The sequence below is a fragment of the Dendrobates tinctorius genome, unplaced genomic scaffold (genome assembly GCF_039654945.1).
Source record: "Dendrobates tinctorius isolate UK_male_01 unplaced genomic scaffold, ASM3965494v1 ptg000059l, whole genome shotgun sequence".
Classification (NCBI taxonomy): domain Eukaryota; kingdom Metazoa; phylum Chordata; class Amphibia; order Anura; family Dendrobatidae; genus Dendrobates; species Dendrobates tinctorius.
In genome coordinates, this window is record NW_027361727.1 from 1,487,899 (window position 1) to 1,515,344 (window position 27,446).

A 27,446-nucleotide genomic window follows, 5' to 3' on the forward strand; every position below is an offset into this window, starting at 1 on the left:
GAAAGTTCATATCAGATCAGCATAGCGTCCATGACAGAGCTCCACTCTGTTAACCCTGTAGTCACACAGGTTATGCAATGTCCAATACGCAGGCTCTCTAGCTTCACAGTTATCTCACCCCATGGCCGGGTTACCTCATGGTTGCTTCACCACACTGCAGACGTCCATTCCCTCCCCTGGGAACTCTCAGGCAGGCACTTGCAGCCATTAAACACAGCGTCCACACGTGCTGTTAGGAAGTCAGACACATCTCTGTTATGATGAGTCACCGAAGGAGGAAAAAACAAAATACCAGCTAAGTCCAGAAAAACCAGAGAGGTTGGCAGCTATCGGATTGCAGACCTCCGAACATATCCACAACAAGATATGTGATGGGTATATGGGCACGGGACTATGGGATGGAGGATGTGTGATGGGTATATGGGCACTCGACTATGGGATGGAGGATGTGTGATGGGTATATGGACACTGGACTATGTGATGGAGGATATGTATGACGGGTATATGGGCACGGGCTATGGGATGGCGGATATGTATATGGGCACGGGACTATGGGATGGAGGATGTGTGATGGGTATATGGACACTGCACTGTAGGATGGAGGATATGTATGATGGGTATATGGGCACGGGACTATGAGATGAAGGATGTGTGATGGGTATATGGGCACGGGACTATGGGATGGCGGATATGTATGATGGGTATATGGGCACGGGACTATGGGATGAAGAATGTCTGAGGGGTATATGGGCATGGGACTATGGGATGGAGGATATGTATGATGGGTATATGGGCACGGGACTATGGGATGAAGAATGTCTGAGGGGTATATGGGCATGGGACTATGGGATGGAGGATGTGTGATGGGTATATGGGCACGGGACTATGGGATGGAGGATAATTATTTGTTATATCTATATACCCAAAAAAGATATATATATATATATATATATATATATATATATATATATATATATATATATATATATATATAGCTTTTTTTTATTTTAATCACAGAGGAAAACTACAATATTTCTTCTTTTCATAGGAAAGTAATGTCCCCCTTTAAACTGTTACAGTCGGCTGAAATCTTGGAATCATTCCCCCCTTTCTCATTACATACGCATTAACCCTTTCTTCACTGCAGTCTTTCTGGAAAATTCTCCCAATTTACAAATGAGTAGTGGTTGGTCCGATGCCAATTCTTTCAGGGGTAATGGTGCGGCGAGGTTGTTGGTCCGGGCAATAAGCCGCTCTGTATCACTGCTGATCCTAAGCCATGTGCACAGTCTGATGGAATCTGATCCCCGCTATCTCCCGCTCCATGAATTTGCAGCTTGTCTGGGATTGCCATTTGTTTCTGACCAGAGCGATCTTGCTTATTTGCAGGTAGCCAGGAATAGCGAGCCGAGCTGTTTAGCTTCCCCCTGCCAGTTGCTGCATTTGGTCCAGCTCTAATGTAAATGTTGCCGGGTTTTATGGCCTCTGCTTAATTCCCATCACACTTCATTCCTTTTTCCACTGGCTGCTTTTTGCATTTTGCTTTACTTAAAATTAAATTGTAAGAAGAGAAGTCACAGAACTCACTGCAGCCTCTACTGACTCCTTGTGGATTTTAGCATTTTAGATCAATCTACTGTAGTACTTGCAAAATCCAGTTCTATATGATCTCCTTAGTGATGACTCCGGAAGATGCCCAGGGCCAGGTTATACCGACATTGACCATTTCACCATCTACAAAACATGTATACTGTACACCAACATAAATAAATATATGCAGAAGATGCCCAGGTTATACCAGGATGGTCCATATCACTACATACGTGAATACTAGAAGAAATGTCGTGTATGTACACAGGACTCCACCAGCAGAATAGTGAGTGCAGCTCTGGATGTAATACAGGATGCCACTCGGGGTCAAGTACAAGATCAGTAATGTATGTACACAGTGACTGCACCAGCAGAATAGTGAGTGCAGCTCTGGAAGATAATACAGGATGTAACTCAGGATCAGTAATGTAATGTATGTACACAGTTACTGCACCAGCAGAATAGTGAGTGTAGCTCTGTTCAGCTACAGCTCATTGTTCTAATTGAGGGTGTATTTGCTGCTGATCCTGCTGTGTGCTCCTGAGAAACACCATATCTTCACCCAGGGACCTGCTCTCTCTCCTACCCAGGGAGGACTGGGCTTCCTGTGATGAGTGAAGGAGCCAAGTCCCAGGATTCGGTTTCCTGGACAAGGTCGGCGGGGGGGGCAAAGAAACCAGCAACCGGCCTGCACATCAGAGGACTTGGGGGTGGGACGCTCCACCAGGAGTTGCAGCAATGTGGCTCCTACTCCCCCTGGGTCTGCAGAGACCCAGAGAAGCCGCAAGGCTTCCAACATGGAGGAGATGCCTGAAAGCCCTACCTTTTTACAAGTCGGCAGGTTGTCTTTGGAGGGGACTTCAATACTGTCACGAGGCCTCGAGATAGAGGAGGTTCCAGAGATAAGTTGACTTATGATAGCGTCGCCCTTAATAGTATAGCTAATGAGGCTCGCTTGGTAGATGTCCACATTCGGCACACCCCAGGCCACGAGCCTCAGGAGTCTGAGCAGGTACCGCCTGTATCTAGATCTGGGGAGGAAACTCGAGCATCTTGCTCAACTGGAGGTAGGCGCAAGGAGGTCTCCAGAATGAAATCTTTGCTTATGAGGCGTCAGTATGATAGACACACATCTTTGGTTTTTGAGAGGGATTACAGGAAGTACTGCTCGCCCGACCCTTACAGAAACTGCAAAATGTCAGTGAATACTAAAGTAGTTACAGGACTGGTCGACACTACGGGGTCCCTGAGGTGATCCAGATTAGGGATCCTGGAGGTTGTTAGATCCTTCTACTTGCTCCTCTTGGGGAAGAGGGATCTTGTTTGGGATGAGAAGCCATCCCCGAACCAAGGGCAGACCCCTCTCTTGACGTTTTGACAGAGATGATCAGGGAAGAGGAAGTTAAGTTGGCGATTGAAGGGCTTGTCCAAAAAAAATCGCTCTGTCCAGATGGCTTAACATCTGAATTCTGTAAGACCTTTAAGGATGCTTTGGTTTCCCTCTTGACTGAGGGATTCAATGAGCGTCTTTCCTTCGGGCACTCTGCCAAAGTCAATGAGGAGGTCTGCCCTGATCATCTTGTCAAAGGGTAAGGACCCATCTTGCATTGAGAATTGGCGTCCCATAGCGCTTCACAATGCAGACAGGAACGTTCTGGCAAAGGTGCTGTTTAATCGGTTGGTGAAATTTGCACCCTGACTCCTTTCGGAGGCCCAGCATTTCTCTGTTCTAGGCCGCAGCACATTTAGTGCTGTGCTCTGTGTCCAAGAGGCAGTGGAGCAGCGTAGGGCTGATACCAGAAGGGGTACATGCTGTCTCTGGACCAGGCAAAAGCGTTTGATTGGGTTAATCATGAGTACCTCTGGTCTGTCCTTCTAAGATATGGCCTGCCAGGGGGGTTTGTTGATTGGCTTAAGACCTTGTATGGTGGGGCAGAAAGTTTCCCGCTTATGTACGGTTGGATTGGCATCTCTTTTGAGGTTTGATCTGGTGTTTGCCAGGATTGTCCCTTGAGGCCGCTGCTGTACGTGTTTGCGATTGACCCACTTCTACGGAGGGTGGAGTGTGAACTGTTGGTCGTGATCGGGATGGACCGGGCAGCACCGGAAGCCACTCTGATGGTGGTGGCGTATGCCGATGTCACTATTTTTGTTTCCTCTCATGAGGAGGCAGGGTGGCTGATGTCAGAGGTAGATCGTTACTTGGAGGCATCCGTGTCCAAGATCAACCGGGATAAGTGTGAGAGTCTCTGGCTGGGAGGACGAGATCCTTGTTTTTATCTCCCAGACACCTTTCCAGGACCCAAAGTCTCTGCAAAAGTCCTTGGCATCGAATTTGGCCAGGGGGATTACCCCAAACAAAATTGGGAAAGCAGGGTAGCGATCGCCACTCAAAAGGTGAACCAATGGAAGGGTTGGTCTTTGACCCTAAGGAAAAGGGTAAACCTGATCAAAACTTACCTGCTCCCTTTACTAATTTATCTGGTAAGTGTGTGCATCTTGCCGGAGTCTCTATGGACTCGGGTCTACAGTTTGATCTTCCAACTGTTATGGGAGAATAGACTGAACTTGGTCAAGAGGGAGGTTACTTACCATACGAGGAGACTAGGAGGGTTGGGTATGGTCAACCCTGTGGTATTCCTTGTGGATACATTCATTAAGATCAATATTGCAAACCTCTGGAAAGGTTTGCAATATTCTGTAGGGGATGGGTATTCTGTAGGGGATGGTTTCAGCCTTTCTCCCAGGAATGGGAGACAGGAGGGCAAGTGAAGGATCTTTGCACACCGCATGAACATCTTCCGGCTTACGCTACCTTGGTTCTGAAGGTAATTCGCCGGTGGGGTCTGGAAATGTGGGAATCAGGACTCTTCTAAGGGAACTCTTTGATAATAGGGTTATGTTGACCCATTGCCAGAGGCCTCTGGAAATGGGTCACTCAGGGATTGCCCAAGTTGGGATCTTGGGGTGGGTTTGCATCTTTTAAATTCTATTAGGATCCCCTCGAAGTTTTGGGACTTGGCTTGGTGCTGCTTCCATGGGAAACTGTGTGTGAGGGACAATCTGAAGTGTAGAAGCTTTGAGGACAGGAACTGTCCTCGGGAGCATTGTGGTACCATGCGGGAAACCATGGACCACTTCCTGCTTCATTGTCCCTTCAACACAGAGGTGTACAACAGGGTGGGCGCCTCCATTGGCTGGTCTCGGCTGGCCGGTCTCTCCTATGTGGAATGGGCCTACGGAGCATTCGGAGACCTTGGTGGTCAGGACCGCTGCACCTTATTTCTAGTTAGCGCAGTGGTTAGGTATCACACGTGGAACGCATGGTGCTTAGTATCCACGCAACGGAAAATGCTCCCAGTGGACGATGTGTTTAGGCCCATACTCAGTGATCTGGTGAAGGTGCACTCTCTGGAGTATGAGAGATGTGTTCAACATCTTTATCAATGATTTAGATGAAGGAATTGAGGGTAAACTGATTAAATTTGCTGATGACACAAAGCTAGGAGGGATAGCTAATACTAGAGAAGAGAGAGAGAGGATTCAAAAAGATATAAATAAACTGGAGAAGTGGGCAACAACTAACAGAATGGTTTTTAACAGGGAAAAATGTAAAGTACTACATCTGGGCAATAAAAATGAAAAAAGCATATACAGAATGGGAGGAATAGGGCTAAGCAACAGCACATGAGGAAAAAGACTTGGGTATACTAATAGATCACAGACTGAATATGAGTCAAAAGTGTGATGCAGCAGCAAAAAAGGCAAATGCAATTCTAGGATGTATTAGCAGAAGCATATACAGTCTAGATCACGTGAAGTCATTATTTCCCTCTACTCCTCTTTGGTCAGACCTCATCTGGAATATTGTGTCCAGTTTTGGGTGCCACATTTTAAAAAAGACATCAACAAACTGGAGCAAGTTCAGAAAAGAGCGACCAGAATGGTGACCGGTCTGCAAACCCTGTCTTATGAGGAAAGGTTGCAGGATTTGGGAATGTTTAGTTTGCAAAAGAGAAGGCTGAGAGGAGACTTAATAGCTGTCTACAAATATCTAAAGGGCTGTCACATTGTAGAAGGATCAACTTTATTCTCATTTGCACAAGGAAAGACTAGAAGCAATGGGATGAAACTGAATGGGAGGAGACACAGATTAGATATTAGAAAAACTTTTTGACAGTTAGAGTGATCAATGAGTGGAACAAGCTGCCACGAGAAGTGGTGAGTTCTCCTTCAATGGAAGTCTTCAAACAGAGGCTGGATAGAAATCTGACTGGGATGATTTAGCGAATCCTGCTTTGAGCAGGGGGTTGGACCAGATGGCCCAGGAGGTCCCTTCCAACTCTACGATTCTATGGGCACTGCCTGATCTGGCCTATGGATGTAGGACATGGACTGAGGCATGACATGCAGGACAAGCTCTCAGGTCAGTGCAGGGGTTGGGAATGGTGGGCTTGAGTGAGGGGTGTTAAGTTTAGTCCTGTATATATTTGTATAGTTTGTGTTTCTATGGGTGTGTGTGTGTATGTATATATGTATGTATGTATATATACAGTATGTAGGTATGTGTGTATATATGTGTATATATAAAAAAGTTTATGTATATAGTTTTTGTTTGCTATTGTTTGTTTATTTTATTTGTTTGTTAGTATTTTGTTTAGTTACCAGACCAGAAGGTGAAAGTAGTTATTATCTACTAGATGGAGGCCCGATGCTATTGCATCGGAAGGGCAGTAATGTCACGATGGGGGCAGGCTTTGCAATGTTGAGAATCTCTCCCTCCATGTGATCACCCACCTATCCACTCTCTATTTCTCCATGTGCTGACTTCTCCCATCTGTGCTCTCTTCTTTGACCTATCTACCCCATGTGCTATCCCCCTTGTCTGCTGTCTCTCTCCTTCCTGTGTTCTCCCCTCATGTGCTGTCCTGTTTGAGCTGTCTCCCCCCTGTGCTCTGTCTCTCTCACCCCTGTGCGCTTTCTCTCTCCTCTATCTGCCGTCTTCTCCTCTCATGTCATCTCTTCTTTGACCAGTGTACCCCATGCGCTCTCCCCCTTGTCTGCTGTCTCTCTCCACCACTGTGCTGTCTTCTTCCCTCATGTGTTCTCTCGTTTGAGCTGTGACTGGCTTCCTTTGCCTGTAGACATTTCACATATCTGCTGCCGGGATCAGCCAAATGATTCTTTGTGCAGACAGATAGCAGCGGTCACATTAAAACTGCGCATGTGCTCCTCCTGTACAAAGATGGCGGTGGTCAGTGAATCATTCGGCTGATCCCAGTGGCGGTATGTTCACGACGGTGTTCTGCTGGTGGTACCATGCAAGAGGATGCGTACGGCGCATACAGTGTGTGTGTGTGTGTGTGTGTGTGTGTGTGTGTGTGTGTGTGTGTGTGTGGTGCGTACGGCATATACAGAGTGTGTGTGTTGTGCGTACGGCATATACAGTGTGTGAGTGTGGTGCGACAGTGTTCTTGCGAGTGGTGGTACTGCACAAGAGGCTGGTGGGTTGCCCTCCCAGGGCTGTGGGGTACTTGGTACCGGGCCGGTGTCAGTGGGATGTGTCACAGCGGCGGAGACCCGGTCCGTGGGCCTGGGCGCCAAAATCAATGGTGGTTTGTGATTTAGTTTGTGTGAAAGTTCGTGATGCCACCTGTGGTGTTTGGCAAGCAAGATGTTAAGCCAACGCTGCGTGCAGATCCTCTGGGGCTGATGGTGTGTTGCAGCATAGATGGTGTAGCTCCCCACAGGTGAAGCTGTAACCACAGGGCAGTGTATAGGCGCAGGCAGTGTGAGGATTGTTGGTACCCAGATGTAGCAGTGCTGACGGTGTTGGCGCACAAATGAATGGAAGACACCAGGGCCTGCAGTTCCAAAGCTTTACTCACAGTTCATGGTACACACTGGTGCCTGCCTCCATGCCGTGTCCTCCGGGGTAGAGACTCAATCAACCTCCGGGGCAAGTCAGGATTCTCCTCTCCAACACTCCGCCAACATGTACCTCTCCTGAACGACTCCTCTATTGCGCCTTTTAGTGTGAAGAGCTCCAGTACCATGGTACTCTAAAGTTCCTCCTGTCAGATGTTCCTAACAACACTACTTGTATGACAAACAGCTGTAGCCTCTCTCGGGGACTACCTTCTCTGGAGTCCTGGCTCTCTATTCAGTTGCTGTTGTGCCCCAAGTCTTGGATGGGAGTAGTGCATTTACAGCCAACTACTCCACCGGTGTCTGCTGCAGAACCATAAGTGTCCATACAACCTCGGGGACCGGGCCCGACCTTGCGCTGAGAATCTATAGGCAGGGTTCCTCTTCCAACCCACAACTCCTCTCTGTTCTCCTACTCCTTTGTTCCGCACTGTTCCTTCTCTATCTTATGGAAGCTTAGGTTGCAGTTCTACGTCTTTTTCCTTCTGTTTCTTTCCCGTGCCAGTTGGCTCAGGTCACTGAGGCAGCTGCAGCACTCTCCTTCTTCTCTCCCTCTTCTAGGGATCTCCTTCCTTTTGGACCCGTCCTCAGACTCTCCTGACTGACTGTCCAGACTCACTCCTCTGACCCTCTGTCAGACTAAACTCCAGACTGCTCTCTAATCCTACACCTTCCCAACCTTTTATATGAATCTCAACTCCACCCACCTCCCAGCACATCTCGTGTTATGAAGCAAGGACCCAAGAAAGGTGCTCTGCTACCCTCTAAGCATGGAGGTGCAATCTGGTCCATTGCTGAACTATCCTGTGTGTGGGGTGTGAGTGTTGGAGTGTGGAAAGGATCTCCCAACTTACCTAGGTGGTGGGGCACTACACCTTAGGAGAAGGTGCAGTACCTCTGTGGTGACTGAGCCTCAGGGGCGCCACATACCCCCCCCGTTAAATGCAGCACGTCCGCAGGCTGCAAGACAACAAAGTTGACAGCAAAGAAACACACAAAATTTTATAATGCATAACAAACTTTTCTTAGGCTGTGTGCCCACGATGCGATTTTTAAGCATTTTTGCCGCGATTTTCGGCGCGAAAACGTTTAAAAATCTTGTACATGATGCACCCCATGCATTCCTATGGCATTCCGCACATGCTGTGCTAAAGCTGCGCTTTTTTCCACGGCGGAATCGCATCGCGGAAAAAATCGCAGCATGATCACTCTTTTGTGCGGAATCGCAAAGAATTGCCGCGATTCCGCACCCATAGAAATGTGTTATGAATGAGTCACCGAAGGAGGAAAAAACAAAAATACAAGCTAAGTCCAGAAAACCAGAGAGGTTGGTAGCTATCGGATTGCAGACCCCTGATCCTATCCACAACAACTAACAGTAGTCGTGGCGGGTTCCTACGATGCCCTAGACCCCTCGAACACAGCCGGAGAACTAAATAGGCCTAAAGAAAGAAAGGGGAAATCTAATCTGCCCCAGAGCAGACCCCAAAGCAATAGGCAGCCCCCGACATATAATGACGGTGAAGCAAGATGAAAACACTAACACAGATAGAAAGATAGGTTGAGCAAACGATGGGGCCCAAGCTAACTAAAAAGGACAGGATAGAAAAGCTGCTGTCTGCAATCCGTAAAAAACCCTACTAAAAAATGTCCCAACCGTCTGATAGGAAAAACAGGCCCTGAAGTCGCTAGGACTTCAAAAAGACTATATCAGCACTCAGGTAAATTCTGAAGACAGAGCAAAGAGACAAACTGATCAGAGACAAAAATGTAACTCAGCACACCTCCGACTGGGGATGGATGAACTCCAAAAAACAAGGAAAACAAAACGAAACTAATAAGTTCAATAGCAGAGCAAAAACTTATCTTTGGGAAGCAGGAATCAAACTGGTCTCCAAGAATCCAGCAGAGAAATCACCAGCGACTCAGAAGGGTGTCGGCTGCCTTATATCCAGTCAGAATTTCCTGTTACCCAGTGATCATCTACCAGATCAGGTGTTTGGTAATCAGCCTCACTACCTTCCTTCACCAGAAGAGGGAGTTCATCAGACATTGACGGTGAAGGGGAAAATGAACTCACAACAGGAATGCATGAGAATCGCTTACTTCCCGCATGTGGCTATGTCCACCATGCGGAAAGTTAAGCGTCTCATGTGCGGTTGGTACCCACGGTGTGGAGGAGAGGAGACTGTCCTCCAGGCCCTGGGTAGCATACCCCTGTAAAAAAAAGAATAAAAAATAAAAAATCGGGGTATATTTACCTTCCGACGTCCCGCGCTGCATTCCCGGGCCTCAGCGTTCCCAGTAATGCCTTGCGGCAAGGTCCTGTGATGACGTAGTCTCGCGTGACTCTAGCGGTCTCGCGAGATCGCTATAGTAACGTGAGACTAACGTCATCACAGGTCTCGCAAGGCATCGCTGGGAACGCTGAGGCCCTGGATGGCAGCGCGGGACGTCGGAAGGTAAATATACCCCGATTTTTTATTTTTTTATCATTTTTAACATTTTATCTTTTACTATTGAGGCCGCATAGGCGGCCTCAATAGTAAAAAGCTGGTCACACTTGTCAAACACTATGTTTGACGAGTGTGACCAACCTGTCAATCACTTTCCAAGCGATGCTTCAAATCGCTTGGAAAGTGCTTGAGAAAATCGTGGCAAAATCGCGAACAGAATCGAGGTGAAATCGCGCGGAAAAAAAACGCGCGATTTCTGGGAAGGAGTCCGGTTTTCATAGTGCGTTTTAAAACGCTACGTGGGCCCATAGCCTTATACTAATCTTCCTAGTATAGGAGGTACTCATCTTAAACGTTACAAACAATTCTATCTTAAATTCTATCTAAAATTTTAATTCTTAGTGCAATTCTCAATTCAAAGTGCTACTCTGTCTCATTTTTCTCTCTTTCTCTAGACGCAAGACGCTGACCGCAAATACCTGGTCCGTCACCTGTCTACTTTTAATTCTTTATTCTGCATTCTGTATTAAAACATTTCTCACTCTAAAAGCCATTTCTCAGTTACTAATACTCTTATAAAACACATTATCAAATACTTTACAGTAAAACATTCAACAATTATTCTTGTAAGTGCTGGACACCGCTCCCAGCCGGAATCTCTTGCAGTGTCCTTAGAGGTAGACATCGTCTTCGAAAAGTGTCCTTATGTAAAACATTATCTTCGCAAAGTGTCTCTTATATGTAAAACCAAGAGAGAACACCTAAAGAAGTGCAACTATTTACAGGTAAGAGTTTTTGGATCACTCCAAGTTCATGATCGCTAGTTCAAAATTGAAGAACGCTGCCATTGCAAAAATTAGGCAAAAAAAAGTGCTACCAGAAAAACAAAAACATGATGAACAATAGAAAAAATAGAAAAAGGCACAACAGATGCAAACAAACCCTCCTGGGTAATGACATTTTGGTAATTTTTACTTGTGTACCCCTCCTGGGGTTCTGGAAGCCGAACTGGAACTGCTACCAGATGTGAGGTACTCATTTGCCATCCTCAAGTACTCCTCTTCCCAAGGTGTCAGGTTGGGGACTTTTGGTTTCAGCTGCCGGGCTGGAGCTGATGTAAGGGCAGCCGGGTTTCCAGGAGCCGATGTGGCAACTGTGGGTGGAGGGACAGGAGGCCACTTCACATTATATCTCTCCAGGAGCTCCTACGGAATGCGGCAAATATTCAGGGCGTACCACCCCCTGAGTCCCTCATGCCGGGTGAATGTCACATACTCCCCGGGTTGCAGGTTCCTGTCAGGATGCCACCTCCTCAGATGGGGCTCCACGTCCCGCCGGTTAAAGAACAGGTCGCTGATTCTTTTGGGGTCCGCAATGAACCCGAACCCCTTCTCTTGGTTCACGTTCAGAACCTGCCCCCAGCCAAGTGCATCCCGGGGTCCGGATTGGCCAGCACGGGCCCTCTCCTTCCGGGCCAGGTCTGGGCCCCGCACAGCCATCTTTCTCTGCTCCCTCTCCCGATATTCAGCTGCCAGCTGCAAGATAGTGGCCTGACAGCTGGCCCAGTTCTCCTCTTTTTCCCGCTCTTTCCGGGACCTGCTCTCACCCACGGCACTAGCATCCCGGTCTCAGATAAGGTCCAGCACAACCTGCCCTGCCGCTACTACTGGCGTACAACCCAGGGCCTTCCCAGGTTCAGGGGCTGCAGTCCTACCTGGGGCCTCCTGGCGGTGTTCCGGCTCCTGTGCAGGCTTGAAGCGGTGGGCCGCTGCCGGGATATCCACTGGAATGGTTGGTCTACGTGTCGGCGGTGGGGAATCGGGTGATGGTTCCGGGTCCGCAGGGGTCTCCGGTGGGACCTGCGCAGCCGCAACAGGTCCAGGCAATAGCGCGGCTCCCGGGGTTTCCTCCGGGCGGGCCGCGACCAGCTGGATGGATAGCTGGGAGATGTAGATCGGCGCTGCCTGAGGGTAGTCCGGTGTTGTGAGTTCATTCTCTGGTCTACCAGTTGTGAGTTCTTCCAGGCTCCCTCTAGTGGTAACAGGAGGTAGTGAGGCTGATTTAATCAGTACAGATCTGCCACCTGATAATGAGGATGACGATTGGACCTCAGGAATCTCAGATTGGATTTAAGACAGCCGACGCCCTACTCTGGTGCTGGTGATTCCTTCTGCTTGTCAGGTCTTGGTTCTCAGCTCTGTTCCAGTCAGCTCAAGCTAAGTTTTTCTGCTAATGTTCTCACTTGATTTTGTTGTTCTATTCAGTTTTTTGTGTGGTCAGCCAGCCCCGGCTGGGGCTGTGCTGAATTTCCACTCAATTTATCTGTATTTGCCAATTTGCCTTTTGTCCCTTATTAGATTGGCCTCTTTTTGCTCTGTCTCAGAATATTTCAGAGTGCTGATATAGTGGGAGAAGTCTAGTGACTTCAGGGTTAATTTTGTTATCAGAAGTGTTGGACATTATTTTGTAGGGTTTTGGGCAGACTGCAGACAGGGTCTTTCCTTTCCTCTCCTTTCTAGTTAGTTTGGGCCCCATCGTTTGCTCAGCCTATTTTCCTGCCTGTGTTTGTGTTTTCATCTTGTTTCACCGTCAATACATGTGTGGGGGCTGTCTATTCCTTTGGGGTCTGCTCTGGGGCAGTTAGTTTTCCCCTTTTCTTGCTTTAGGCTTATTTAGTCCTCCGGCCGTGATGCGGCGTCTAGGTTCATTGTAGGTACGCTCCACGGCTGCTGCTAGTTGTGTGGTTAGGATCAGGAATCTGCAATCTGCATAGTTACCAACCTCTCTGGTTTTTCTGGGCTCAGCTTGTTTATGTTTTTCCTCCTCGGTGACCCATTCATAACAGTCTGGTGCAGTGGCGGCAGGTACCGATGGAACGGCTACTACTGGCGTAGGCCCTGCTGCCGTCTCAGCTGCTCTAAGGCCTCCTGCCTCAGCTGCAGACAGGTGGTCATTTCAGCAATTTCGTCTCCTAGCTGCTGGCGGTTCATTCCGGAGATCGGGTTGGAGCCGTCAGCCATGGCGCCAGGGAGATCCGCTTCCCCGCGCTCCGCAGGCCTCGTTCCCTCACTCTCCAAAATGGTGTTCTGGCGATCTTCCTGCCTCGGCCCCTTTCCCGCCACTGGCTTCTTCTGCCCCTCCTTCTGGGGCTGGCGTCTTCTTCCAGCGCCTCCATACTAAGCCAGTATATGAACCCCTCAGGGGGTGGGCCATGTTGCTGTCACATAGTAATTCAGGCAGGGAAGGCCCAATACTCTTTGCGGTCTTTTCCTAGGACCTCCCATCTCTTCACGCCCTTCTCCGCACCAGCGGCCATTTCTAATGTCCATTTTACAGTCTATCAAATTGGGTCTTCTGCACATTCTCAAAGGTATAAAGTCTCACAAATTTCAGGCGCACAGAACCCGATGGCATCGGGTCTCGTCATCCTGTTCGTGACGCCAAAATTGGGTCACCCTCCCAGGGCTGTGGGGTACTCGGTACCGGGCCGGTGTCAGTGGGATGTGTTACAGCGGCGGTGACCCGTTCCGTGGCCCTGGGCGCCCAAATCAATGGTGGTTTGTGATATAGTTTGTGTGAAAGTTCGTAATGCCACCTGTGGTGTTTGGCAAGCAAGATGTTAAGCCAACTCTGCGTGCAGATCCTCTGGGGCTGATGGTGTGTTGCAGCATAGATGGTGTAGCTCCCCACAGGTGAAGCTGTAACCACAAGGCAGTGTATAGGCGCAGGCGGTGTGAGGAATGTTGGTACCAAGATGTAGCAGTGCTGACGGTGTTGGCGCACAAATTAATGGAAGACACCAGGGCCTTCAGTTCCAAAGCTTTACTCACAGTTCATGGTACACACTGGTGCCTGCCTCCGTGCCGTGTCCTCCGGGGTAGAGACTCAATCAACCTCCCGGGTAAGTTAGGATTCTCCTCTCCAACACTCCGCTAACAAGTACCTCTCCTGAACGACTCCTCTAATGCGCCTTTTAGTGTGAAGAGCTCCAGTACCGTGGTACTCTGAAGTTCCTCCTGTCAGATGTTCCTAACAACTCTACTTGTATGACAGACAGCTGTAGCCTCTCTCGGGGACTCCCTTCTCCAGAGTCCTGGCTCTCTATTCAGTTGCTGTTGTGCCCCAAGTCTTGGATGGGAGTAGTGCATTTACAGCCAACTACTCCACCGATGTCTGCTGCAGAACCATAAGTGTCCATACAACCTCGGGGACCGGGCCCCGGCCTTGCACTGAGAACCTATAGGCAGGGTTCCTCTTCCAACCCACAACTCCTCTCTTTTCTCCTACTCCTTCGTTCCGCGCTGTTCCTTCTCTATCTTATGGAAGCTTAGGTGTTGTGAGTTCATTTTCCCCTTCACTACTGAGGCCCGAGGAACTCCCTCTTCTGGTAAAGAAAGGTAGTGAGCCTGATTATCAAACACCTGAGGCTGATGATGATGACTGGCTGAGTGGAGTTACTGACTGGATATAAGGCTGCTGACGCCCTTCTGCCCTGCAGGTGATTTCTTTGTGGGATCCTTGGAGACCAGTCTGAATTCCTGCTCCTCTAAAGCTAAGTTTGCTGCTCTGCTTTTTGCATTTGTGCTTTGACTTTGTTTTGCTTTGTTTTTCTGGATTTCTGCCATTCCCTGCTGGGGTGTGCTGAATTCCTTTAGCTCTGTCTTCTGAAAATACCTGAGTGCTGATTTAGTTTTTGAAGCCTAGCTGCTTCAGGGTCTTTTTCATATCAGCTTGTTGGCTTATGTCTTTGATAGGGTTTTGGCAGATTGCAGACAGCAGCCTTCCTGTCCTTTCCTATCTAGGTAGTTTTGGGCCCCGGCTTTGCTCAGTCTGTCTTTCTGTCTGTGTTAGTGTTTTCATCTTGCTTCACCGTCATTATATGTTGGGGGCTGCCTATTGCTTTGGGGTCTGCTCTGGGGCAGATTAGATTTCCCCTTTCTTTCTTTAGGCCTATTTAATTCTCCGTCTGTGATCGAGGGGTCTAGGGCATCGTAGGAACCCCCCACGGCTACTGCTAGTTGTGTTGATAGGTTCAGGGGTCTGCAATCTGATAGTTGCCAACTTCTCTGGTTTTCTGGACTTAGCTTGTATTTCTGTTTTTGCCTCCTACGGTGACTCATTCATAACACTTAGGTTGCAGTTCTACGTCTTTCTCCTTCTGTTCCTTTCCCGTGCCAGTTGGCTCAGGTCACTGAGGCAGCTGCAGCACTCTACTTCTTCTCTCCCTCTTCTAGGGATCTCCTTCCTCTCGGACCCGTCCTCAGACTCTCCTGACTGACTGTCCAGACTCACTCCTCTGACCCTCTGTCAGACTAACCTCCAGACTGCTCTGTAATCCTACACCTTCCCAACCTTTTATATTAATCTCAACTCCACCCACCTCCCAGCACATCTCGTGTTACGAAGCAAGGACCCACGAAAGGTGCTCTGCTACTCTCTAAGCATGGAGCCCCAATCTGGCCCATTGCTGAACTATCCTGTGTGTGGGGTGCGATTGTTGTAGTGTGGAAAGGAGCTCCCAACTTACCTAGGTGGTGGGGCACTACACCTTAGGAGAAGGTGCAGTACCTCTGAGGCGACTGAGCCTCAGGGGCAGGCCCGGATTGGCAATATAACCAACCGGGCATTTTCCCGCTGGGCCGCTGTCACGTGGGCCGCGGGCGGCAGCGCCAGATCATGCGGCTGCGGCCACTGTTGCTCCTGCCGCCGGCCCTGTGCGGGCACGGCGGTGATAGTTTAAATTCCTCCCGCACTGCAGGGAGATAAGCCGCCACGCCCTCCCCCCCGCAGCCACTCACAGCGTCGCACTTGCTTGCCTGCTCGCTCTGTTCGCAGGACCTGTGATGAGGTCACAGGAGGGGAGGAGTCAGGGGGTCACATGATCAGGAGCCTTTGTCCAGACCCCCGACATGTTACCCCTGACTCCTCCCCTCCTGTGACCTCATCACAGGTCCTGTGCGCTCAGCCTTGCCTCTACCGTCTGCAAGACTCTGCTTTGCTGTTGTCATGGTGCTGGTTGATGTAAGTATGTGTGGGGTCAGGATTTACAGTGTGGATGTAGCAGAGCCGTGTGTGTACGAGGTGTACGGAGCGGAGCCGTGTGTACGAGGTGTACGGAGCGGAGCTGTGTGTGTACGAGGTGTACGGAGAGGAGCTGTGTGTGTACGAGGTGTACGGAGCGGAGCCGAGTGTGTGCGAGGTGTACGGAGCGGAGCCGAGTGTGTACGAGGTGTACGGAGCGGAGCCGAGTGTGTACGAGGTGTACGGAGCGGAGCCGAGTGTGTACGAGGTGTACGGAGCGGAGCCGAGTGTGTACGAGGTGTACGGAGCGGAGCCGAGTGTGTACGAGGTGTACGGAGCGGAGCCGAGTGTGTACGAGGTGTACGGAGCGGAGCCGAGTTTGTACGAGGTGTACGGAGCGGAGCCGAGTGTGTACGAGGTGTACGGAGCGGAGCCGAGTGTGTACGAGGTGTACGGAGCGGAGCCGAGTGTGTACGAGGTGTACGGAGCGGAGCCGAGTGTGTACGAGGTGTACGGAGCGGAGCCGAGTGTGTATGAGGTGTACGGAGCGGAGCCGAGTGTGTATGAGGTGTACGGAGCGGAGCCGAGTGTGTGTGTATGAGGTGTACGGAGCGGAGTCACGCGTGTACGGTGCGGAGCCGTGTGTGTACGAGGTGTACGGAGCGGAGCCGTGTGTATGAGGTGTACGGAGCGGAGTCACGCGTGTACGGAGTGGAGCCGTGTGTGTACGAGGTGTACGGAGCGGAGCCGTGTGTACGAGGTGTACGGAGCAGAGCCGTGTGTGTATGGAGCGGAGCCATATGTGTACGAGGTGTACGGAGCGGAGCCGTGTGTACGAGGTGTACGGAGCGGAGCCGTGTGTACGAGGTGTACGGAGAGGAGCCGTGTGTGTACGAGGTGTACGGAGAGGAGCCGTGTGTATACGAGGTGTACGGAGCGGAGCCGTGTGTGTATCAGGTGTACGGAGCGGAGCCGTGTGTATCAGGTGTACGGAGAGAAGCCGTGTGTGTACGAGGTGTACGGAGCGGAGCCGTGTGTGTACGAGGTGTACGGAGAGGAGCCGTGTGTGTACGAGGTGTACGGAGAGGAGCCGTGTGTGTACGAGGTGTACGCAGCGGAGCCGTGTGTATGAGGTGTACGGAGCGGAGCCACGCGTGTACGGAGCGGAGCCGTGTGTACGAGATGTACGGAGAGGAGCCACGCGTGTACGAGGTGGACGGAGTGGAGCCGTGTGTGTATGGAGTGGAGCCATATGTGTACGGGATGTACGGAGCGGAGCCAAGTGTGTACAAAGCATACAAAGCGGGCTTTTCCCACGGACACAGGAGTACACGGTGGAGCCCCGAGGAGCATTTTAAAACACACACATGATGTTCCACCTGAAGTGATGTGCTGAAAGCTGACCGGAAATGAGATAATTTCTTGAGGAGATTGTGACGGAACCAGGAATGCTTCAGATCCATCACCGTGTCCTCCTCCGACAGCGCAGACAGCAGGATCGCCTTGGAATCGGGGATGCCGGCCATGTGAGCGGATCATGATATGTCCTGCATCGGGAGGCTCAGGTGGGCACTACAATGGGAGCCGGGGTGCTATAGTATCTTTGTAGAACCTTTCTCTCTTTTTCTTTCTTTCTCTGTTCTTTCATTCTCTGTTCTGTCTTTCCCTCATTTTCTTTCTCTCTGTTCTTTCATTCTCTCTCTAATCTTTCTTTTTTCTCTCTCTGTTCTTTCTTCCCCTCTTTCTTTCTTTTTCTTTCCTCTCTTTCTTTCTTTTTCTTTCCTCTCTTTCTCTCTGTTCTTTCTTTTCTTTACTTCTTTCTTTCTCTGTCTGTTCTTTCTCTGTCTCTCTCTGTTCTTTCTTTCTTTCCCCTCTTTCTTTCTCTCTCTGTTCTTTCTCTGTCTCTGTGTTCTTTCTTTGTCTCTCACTGTTCTTTCTTTCCCCTTTCTTTCTCGCTCTCTCTGTTTTCTTTTTTCTCTCTCTCTGTTTTCTCTCTTCCTTAGTGCCAGTCAGTGTGCCCATAATGCCAGCCACTGTGCCCTCAGTACCAGTCAGTGTGATCAGCAGTGCTAAATGGGTGCGATTAGGTGTGGACATGGGTGTGACTAGTTGTGAAATGGGTGTGGCTGGGCATGGCCAAAATTTGCAGCGGCGCGCTATGCGCGCGCCGCAGTCTTTGTCCATCTTTCCCTTCTTCAAAAGTTGGGAGGTATGATAGGGGCGGCTATGACCAGGGGGTCTGGTTGCCCAATAGAGAGCAGTTCTGCCAGGAATTCTGTAATTGTGCATACAAAAGGGGGTAGAGATTTGGGAGGAGTACTGTACCTGAAAGCAATAAATAGGACTGAGCTGAAATACTGGGCACAGCTGTGACTACATGTTATATAGTTGTGTTAATCTCCTCTCACTTCTTGTAACCTACAAGTGTACAAAGATATTATATAGTCACCATGTGACTAGTGGGCCTGTGTAACTTCAAATGCCAGGGCTGAATTTTAGTCCCAGTCCGGCCCTGCTCAGGGGTGCCACATAGGTACCACCAGCAGTTTCCATATTGAGACACATATCACTTGGGTGGCCCAATATGGTGGTCAGTGAACTTCCGCTGCTTGGAATTCTGGGATCCAGACACATCTGGGCGGAACAGGATGTGAAGACGTTACAAGGCAAGTATCTTTTAGATTATTCTATATATATATAATATGTGTGTGAGGAGAGAATGAGCGGCTGGACCAGTGTTCAGTATACTGATTTATTTTCTGGCTGATATTTTTGTTATGTTTCTGTTATTATTATTGTAATTTTTTTTCATTTTTTTAGTAAAAGATATACAGGATGTAACTCAGAATCAGTAATGTGATGTATGTACACTGTGACTGCACCAGCAGAATAGTGAGTGCAGCTCTGGAGTATAATACAGGATGTAACTCAGGATCAGTAATGTATGTACAGAGTGACTGCACCAGCAGAATAGTGAGTGCAGCTCTGGAGTATAATAGAGGATGTAACTCAGGATCATTAATGTATGTACAGAGTGACTGCACCAGCAGAGTAGTGAGTGCAGCTCTGGAGTATAATACAGGATGTAACTTAGGATCAGTAATGTATGTACAGAGTGACTGCACCAGCAGAATAGTGAGTGCAGCTCTGGGGTATAATACCGGAAGTAACTCATGATCAGTAATGTAATGTATGTACACAGTGAGTGCAGCTCTGGAGTATAATACAGGATGTAACTCAGGATCAGTACAGGATCAGTAATGTAATGCATGTACACAGTGACTGCACCAGCAGAATAGTGAGTGCAGCTCTGGAGTATAATACCGGATATAACTCCGGATCAGTACATGATGAGTAGTATAATTTATTTGCAAATGTATTTGTAGATTTGCAGAAAATTGGAATTAATTGAATTCTGATTTATCAACACAGAAGTAAATTATTTTCCATATTCTCCTCTCTGTCTTAATTTCTGTTTCCACCAGTAGGTGGCACAAATAATCCTTAGCCACACATCAGTGTAGACTGGATATTTGTAGGCTGTAAGAAGAGGTCATATCTGAGAAGGGTCGGCGTCTCGAGCTGCAGTCAATATGCAATACTCATTAAAAGTGAGGATGAGAGTCTCTCTGCTCAGCCTAAGAATGGAGCAGAACAAGAAACTAAGTTATGTGGCGGGAGAATATAATCATGTGTCACATTCTGGTGGAAAAATGAAAAAAGTGGTTTGGTACCGTGTTAGCCAGTAGAAAAAAAATATATAAAGTGCTCTCAGTGAGAGAAACAAAATAGGAATCTTGTGGGTATGATACCTTTTAATGGCTAACAAATAATAGTGAATGTTGTTACAAAGCAAGCTTTCGGGACAACTTATGTCCCTTCATCAGGCTGATATGACAAAATATTTGAAGAAACCTTATTTATATACAGTTTAAAGCACAACGTTTCAATAAACAAACAATGAGCTTGGAGGGAGAATCCTTAATTAGGTAAGATCAGATAGGTAGTATGAAAAGTTCTGAAGATCAAAGGGCTACTTGGAGGAGATAGCTCAGATATGGTAATGGATCATAAAACCTTCTGACAAATTGAGTCCTGTGTGAATAGAATCAAAGATAGTAATGAATTTATGCTCCCACACTCTCCCATGTGTCTGTGATTTAAAATTGCCTTTTAAAATGACAACTTTCATATTGCCTATGTTGTGTCCTGGACCACAGAAATGTTTAGCCACAGGTAAATGGGTTTTTTTGTCTGTAATTGTATGACGATGAGACCTCATCCTTGCTCTCAGTCTCTGTCCTGTTTCTCCAACATAGAGGCCACCCACAGGACATATATTGCATAGAATGAAATACACCACATTGGAAGAGGAACATGTGAATGTCCCTGGGATCTTATAGTCCGTCTGTGTGTTGGGAATTTGGATTTTATCTTTGGTCTCTATATGAATGCAGGTTTTGCATCTTCTCCCATTGCAAGGATACAGTGGGGCAAAAAAGTATTTAGTCAGTCAGCAATAGTGCAAGTTCCACCACTTAAAAAGATGAGAGGCGTCTGTAATTTACATCATAGGTAGACCTCAACTATGGGAGACAAACTGAGAAAAAAAAATCCAGAAAATCACATTGTCTGTTTTTTTTTTCATTTTATTTGCATATTATGGTGGAAAATAAGTATTTGGTCAGAAACAAAATTTCATCTCAATACTTTGTGATATATCCTTTGTTGGCAATGACAGAGGTCAAACGTTTTCTGTAAGTCTTCACAAGGTTGCCACACACTGTTGTTGGTATGTTGGCCCATTCCTCCATGCAGATCTCCTCTAGAGCAGTGATGTTTTTGGCTTTTTGCTTGGCAACACGGACTTTCAACTCCCTCCAAAGGTTTTCTATAGGGTTGAGATCTGGAGACTGGCTAGGCCACTCCAGGACCTTGAAATGCTTCTTACGAAGCCACTCCTTCGTTGCCCTGGCAGTGTGCTTTGGATCATTGTCATGTTGAAAGACCCAGCCACGTTTCATCTTCAATGCCCTTGCTGATGGAAGGAGGTTTGCACTCAAAATCTCACGATACATGGCCCCATTCATTCTTTCATGTACCCGGATCAGTCGTCCTGGCCCCTTTGCAGAGAAACAGCCCCAAAGCATGATGTTTCCACCACCATGCTTTACAGTAGGTATGGTGTTTGATGGATGCAACTCAGTATTCTTTTTCCTCCAAACACGACAAGTTGTGTTTCTACCAAACAGTTCCAGTTTGGTTTCATCAGACCATAGGACATTCTCCCCAAACTCCTCTGGATCATCCAAATGATTTCTAGCAAACTTCAGACGGGCCGGGACATGTACAGGCTTAAGCAGTGGGACACGTCTGGCACTGCAGGATCTGAGTCTATGGTGGCGTAGTGTGTTACTTATGGTAGGCCTTGTTACATTGGTCCCAGCTCTCTGCAGTTCATTCACTAGGTCCCCCCGCGTGGTTCTGGGATTTTTGCTCACCGTTCTTGTGATCATTCTGACCCCACGGGGTGGGATTTTGCGTGGAGCACCAGATCGAGGGAGATTATCAGTGGTCTTGTATGTCTTCCATTTTCTAATTATTGCTCCCACAGTTGATTTCTTCACTCCAAGCTGGTTGGCTATTGCAGATTCAGTCTTCCCAGCCTGGTACAGGGCTACAATTTTGTTTCTTGTGTCCTTTGACAGCTCTTTGGTCTTCACCATAGTGGAGTTTGGAGTCAGACTGTTTGAGGGTGTGCACAGGTGTCTTTTTATACTGATAACAAGTTTAAACAGGTGCCATTACTACAGGTAATGAGTGGAGGAAAGAGGAGACTCTTAAAGAAGAAGTTACAGGTCTGTGAGAGCCAGAAATCTTGATTGCTTGTTTCTGACCAAATACTTATTTTCCACCATAATATGCAAATAAAATGAAAAAAAAACAGACAATGTGATTTTCTGGATTTTTTTTTCTCAGTTTGTCTCTCATAGTTGAGGTCTACCTATGATGTAAATTACAGACGCCTCTCATCTTTTTAAGTGGTGGAACTTGCACTATTGCTGACTGACTAAATACTTTTTTGCCCCACTGTATGTTCCTCTTGGTGAATCAGAGGGCATTGAACTTCGGAAATTTCTCCAACATAGAGGCCACCGAAGTTCAATGCCCTCTGATTCACCAAGAGGAACATATCCTTGCAATGGGAGAAGATGCAAAACCTGCATTCATATAGAGACCAAAGACAAAATCCAAATTCCCAACACACAGACAGACTATAAGATCCCAGGGACATTCACATGTTCCTCTTCCAATGTGGTGTATTTCATTCTATGCAATATATGTCCTGTGGGTGGCCTCTATGTTGGAGAAACAGGACAGAGACTGAGAGCAAGGATGAGGTCTCATCATCATACAATTACAGACAAAAAACCCATTTACCTGTGGCTAAACATTTCTGTGGTCCAGGACACAACATAGGCAATATGAAAGTTGTCATTTTAAAAGGCAATTTTAAATCACAGACACATGGGAGAGTGTGGGAGCATAAATTCATTACTATCTTTGATTCTATTCACACAGGACTCAATTTGTCAGAAGGTTTTATGATCCATTACCATATCTGAGCTATCTCCTCCAAGTAGCCCTTTGATCTTCAGAACTTTTCATACTACCTATCTGATCTTACCTAATTAAGGATTCTCTCTCCAAGCTCATTGTTTGTTTATTGAAATGTTGTGCTTTAAACTGTATATAAATAAGGTTTCTTCAAATATTTTGTCATATCAGCCTGATGAAGGGACATAAGTTGTCCCGAAAGCTTGCTTTGTAACCACATTCACTATTATTTGTTAGCATTAAAAGGTATCATACCCACAAGATTCCTATTTTGTTTCTCTCACTGAGAGCACTTTATATATTCTGGTGGAAATTAATGTAGTTTAATACTGTGAGGAGGAAGTGTTGGCTCCTTGCCACACTTCATTTATGATATTTCCTTAGATGTGCTATAATTTGGCCTCCAAGTGTGGCACAGTGTGGTACTGGGGCACAGTATGGTAATGTGCCATTCTTTGGATATGATGTCTTTCCATTGTCACTGTATGACCGTGTTAGTTGCTCACAGTATGGGACATGGTATGACTTTGCTATATTGCTGCTTTTTTGACACTGGTGTATTAAAGAGGTATTCCCATCTCCAACATCCTATCATATCCTAATATGCAGTAGGTGTAAACATAAATATATTAGCAAATACTGTACCTCTAATTAGTAATGTAGTATAGTTCTTCTGATTCGCTATGTCGCTTACCCCATGTGCAGGGCATGGCAGTAGCTTAGGTATGTATGGTTGCAAAAACTAACAGCTAATCAACTAACTGTCACTATAGCAGTGGTCGTAACCATGGATTCCTAACTACTGCAATGCCCTGCACATGGGGTAAGCGGCCTAGCGAATCAGAAGAACTATACTACATTACTAATTGGAGGTATTTGTTAATATTATCAGTTCACTTGCTACATATTGCAATAGGATCTTGGAGATGGGAATACCCCTTTAACATCAGTTAGGGTTAGTTTGATGATTTAAGGAAGAAAAGTGAAGAATTGAAGTGAAGGATGGAGGAAAGGAGGAGAAAAATAAAAAAGAAGGTAGGAGAGAAGAATAAATAATCCAAGAAAGGGAGAAGTAAAGGATGGAAGATAGGAGAGAAGAAGATGAGGACTAGTTAAGGAAGGATATAGTAGGAGGGAAAATTCTATCTATTATCTATAAACAGTGAGTATGGAAAGTATTCAGACCCCTTTAAATTTTTCACTCTGTTTCATTGCAGCCATTTGGTAAATTCAAAAAAGTTGTTATTTTTTCTCATTAATGTACACTCTGCACCCCATCTTGACAGAAAAAAAAAACAAAACTGTAGAAATTTTTGAAAATTTATGAAAAAAGAAAAACTGAAATCTCACATGGTCATAAGTATTCAGACCCTTTGCTCAGTATTGAGTAGAAGCACATTTTGAGCTAGTACAGCCATAAGTCTTCTTGGGAATGATGCAACAAATTTTTCACCCCTGGATTTGGGGATCCTCTGCCATTCTTCCTTGCAGATCCTCTCCAGTTCCATCAGGTTGGATGGTGAACGTTGGTGGACAGCCATTTTCAGTTCTCTCCAGAGATGCTCAATTGGGTTTAGGTCAGGGCTCTGGCTGGGCCAGTCAAGAACAGTCACAGAGTTGTTCTGAAGCCACTCCTTTGTTACTTTAGCTGTGTGCTTAGAGTCATTGTCTTGTTGGAAGGTGAACCTTCGGCCAGGTCTGAGGTCAAGAGCAATCTGGAAGATGTTTTCATCCAGGATATCTCTGTACTTGGCCGCATTCATGTTTCCTTCAATTGTAGCCAGTCGTCCTGTCCCTGCAGCTGAAAAACACCCCCACAGCATGATGCTGCCACCACCATGTTTCACTGTTGGGATTGCATTGGGCAGGTGATGAGCAGTGCCTGGTTTTCTCCACACATACTGCTTAGAATTATCACAAAAAAGTTCTATCTTCGTCTCTTCAGACTAGAGAATCTTATTTCTCATAGTCTGGGAGTCCTTCATGTGTTGTTTTTTAAGCAAACTCTATGCAGGCTTTCATATGTCTGGCACTGAGGAGAGGCTTCTGTTGGACAACTCTGCCTTAAAGGCCCAACTTTAAGGCTGCAGTGATAGTTGACTTTGTGGAACTATCTCCCATCTCCCTACTGCATCTGTGGAGCTCAGCCACAGTGATCTTGGTGTTCTTCTTTACCTCTCTCACCAAGGCTCTTCTCCACGATTGCTCAGATTGGCTGGACGGCCAGGTCTAGGAAGACTTCTGGTGGTCACAATCTTCTTCCATTTAAGGATTATGGAGGCCACTGTGCTCTTAGGAACCTTGTGTACTGCAGAAATTCTTTTGTAACCTTGGCCAGATCTGTGCCTTGCCACAATTCTGCCTCTGAGCGCCTTGGCCAGTACCTTTGACCTCATGATTCTCATTTGGTCTGACATGCACTGTGAGCTGTGAGGTCTTATATAGACAGGTGTGTGCCTTTACAAATCAAGTCCAACCAGTTTAATTTAACACAGCTGGACTCCAATGAAGGAGTAGAACCATCTCAAGGAGGATCACAAGGAAATGGACAACATGTGACTTAAATATGAGTGTCTGAGCAAAGGGTCTGAATACTTATGACCATGTGATATTTCAGTTTTTCTTTTTTAATAAATTTTCAAAAATGTCTGTTTTTCTGTCAAGATGGTGTGCAGAGTGTACATTAATGAGAAAAAAAAAACACTTTTTTGAATTTATCAAATGGCTTCAATGAAACAAAGAGTGAAAAATTTAAAGGGGTCTGAATACTTTCCGTACCCACTGTATCCATCTATCTATTATCTAACTTTTTATTATCTTTCTATCTTTGTAATTTTTCAGATTTAAATACAACTGTAAAAGAAACCAGAAAAATAATAGAAGAAAAAATCTTGTTGTGAAAAGCTCGGCATAACTCTCCGGTCTGATAAATGAGATCAGAGAATGGGAGCGAGTCATCTATACATCGATGAAGCTAGACAAGCAAGGGAAAAGCTTTATGAAGAGCCCTTCTCTCCCTGACCCACAAATGAAGGATCAGCACTTAGCTGATGCTCTGCAAAAACAAAATTTACTGTTTATAACATAGAAATGGTTTCCAGAGAAACAGACGCACAATACAACCCACGTGCAGGGCTCTCCGCTCTCTATCTATTCAGTGTCAGACCGAGACTACAGAACATGTATTTTAGGCCAAGGTGCAGCAGACAATAATGGACCCCGTACTTCTCAAGAGCCAAGTCTAATGGAGAACACTGAATAAATGACTCGATAGAGAGATGAGATAAATTAGAAAATATCTATTTACAGATTTATGGATATGAGATAGATAAAAGATTGATAATGAATACATTAAATATATAATAATAATAATCTTTACTTATATAGCGCCAACATATTCCGCAGTGCTTTACAGTTTAACAGTTTCAAAACACAAGTCATAAGTAACAACGTTAACAATACAGTAATTAAAGTAAAATAAGACGACCCTGCTCGTGAGAGCTTACAATCTACAATGAGGTGGGAGAGATACAATGTACAGGTGTGTATATACAATGATGTATTTACAATGATGGTTCAGCCATCTTGAGAAGGTGGGGGATAGAGATAGTGAAAGGGATACATACGCACACTTACACATAAAATGACTGATTAATGAACGTGATAGGCTGCTCTGGATAGATGTGTTTTGAGAGAGCGCCTAAAACTGTGCAAATTGTGGTTAGTCCTAATTTCTTGGGGTAGAGCATTCCAGAGGATTGGCGCAGCACGGGAAAAGTCTTGGAGTCGAGAGTGGGAGGTGCGGATTAGTGCAGAGGTTAGCCGAGAGTCTTTTGCAGAGCGCAGCGGTCGGCTAGGCCGATAGACAGAAATGAGGGAGGAGATGTCGGGGGTGCTGCACTGTGGAGAGCTTTGTGGGTGAGAACAAGTACTTTGAATTGGACCCAATAATTAATGGGCAGCCAATGTAAGGACTGGCGAAGAGCGGACGCGTCCGAGTACCGATTAGCCAGGTAGATGACCCTGGCTGCTGCATTAAGTATGGACTGGAGAGGGGAAAGTCGAGTAGCGGGGATGCCAATTAATAGAGCGTTGCAGTAATCCAGGCGGGAGTGGATCAATGCTACAGTGAGGGTTTTTGTTGTTTCCATGGTGAGAAAAGGGCGAATTCTGGAGATGTTCTTTAGGTGTAGGCGGCAAGAGCGGGCAAGACATTGTATATGGGATATGAAGGAGAGGTTGGAGATATGTAGAAATAAATAAGATAGCTAAATAGATAATCTATAATAATAATGCTTATTTCTGTAGCGCCCACATATTCCGCTGCAGTTTTACAATCCAGAGGTGACTTGTACAAACGAGAGAAGACATTACAGAGTAACACGTATTTCAACACCCAGAGCACTGAGGGTCCTGCTCACATGTATGGTCCATCCATCAATATTATAAATGGGGTGCTCAAATAACGCGGCATGAACTGGTCAACAGCCAGTATGTGCTCATGTACAGATACAAAATGCTATTGAATGAGTGAGGTGAGGTGATAGTGGGTCGCCCTCCCAGGGCTATGGGGTACTCGGTACCGGGCCGGTGTCAGGGGGATGTGTCACAGCAGCGGTGACCTGGTCCGTGGCCCTGGGTGCCCAAAAATCAATGGGAGTTTGTAATGTAGTTTAAGTGGAATGGAATAGTTTGTGACGCCACCTGTGGTGTTTGGCAAGGGAGGTGTTAAGCCGACGCTGCAAACAGATCCTCCGGGACAGATGGTGTGGTGCAGCAATGATGGTATAGCCCTCCACAGGCAGGGCTGTTGTCCCAGGGCAGTGTAGATGT

At 46.8% G+C, this 27,446-nt stretch overlaps 1 long non-coding RNA gene across 1 annotated transcript in view; it reads left to right on the forward strand.

Annotated features, from left to right (window-relative positions):
- Positions 1-25,979, forward strand: part of LOC141092288 (uncharacterized) — a 156,443-nt gene extending 130,464 nt beyond the window's left edge. Inside the window, exon 3 of the long non-coding RNA XR_012232751.1 lies at positions 25,455-25,979. This is a non-coding gene — a long non-coding RNA (uncharacterized lncRNA). The remainder of the gene's footprint in view (positions 1-25,454) is intronic.
- Positions 25,980-27,446: the final 1,467 nt, after the last annotated feature.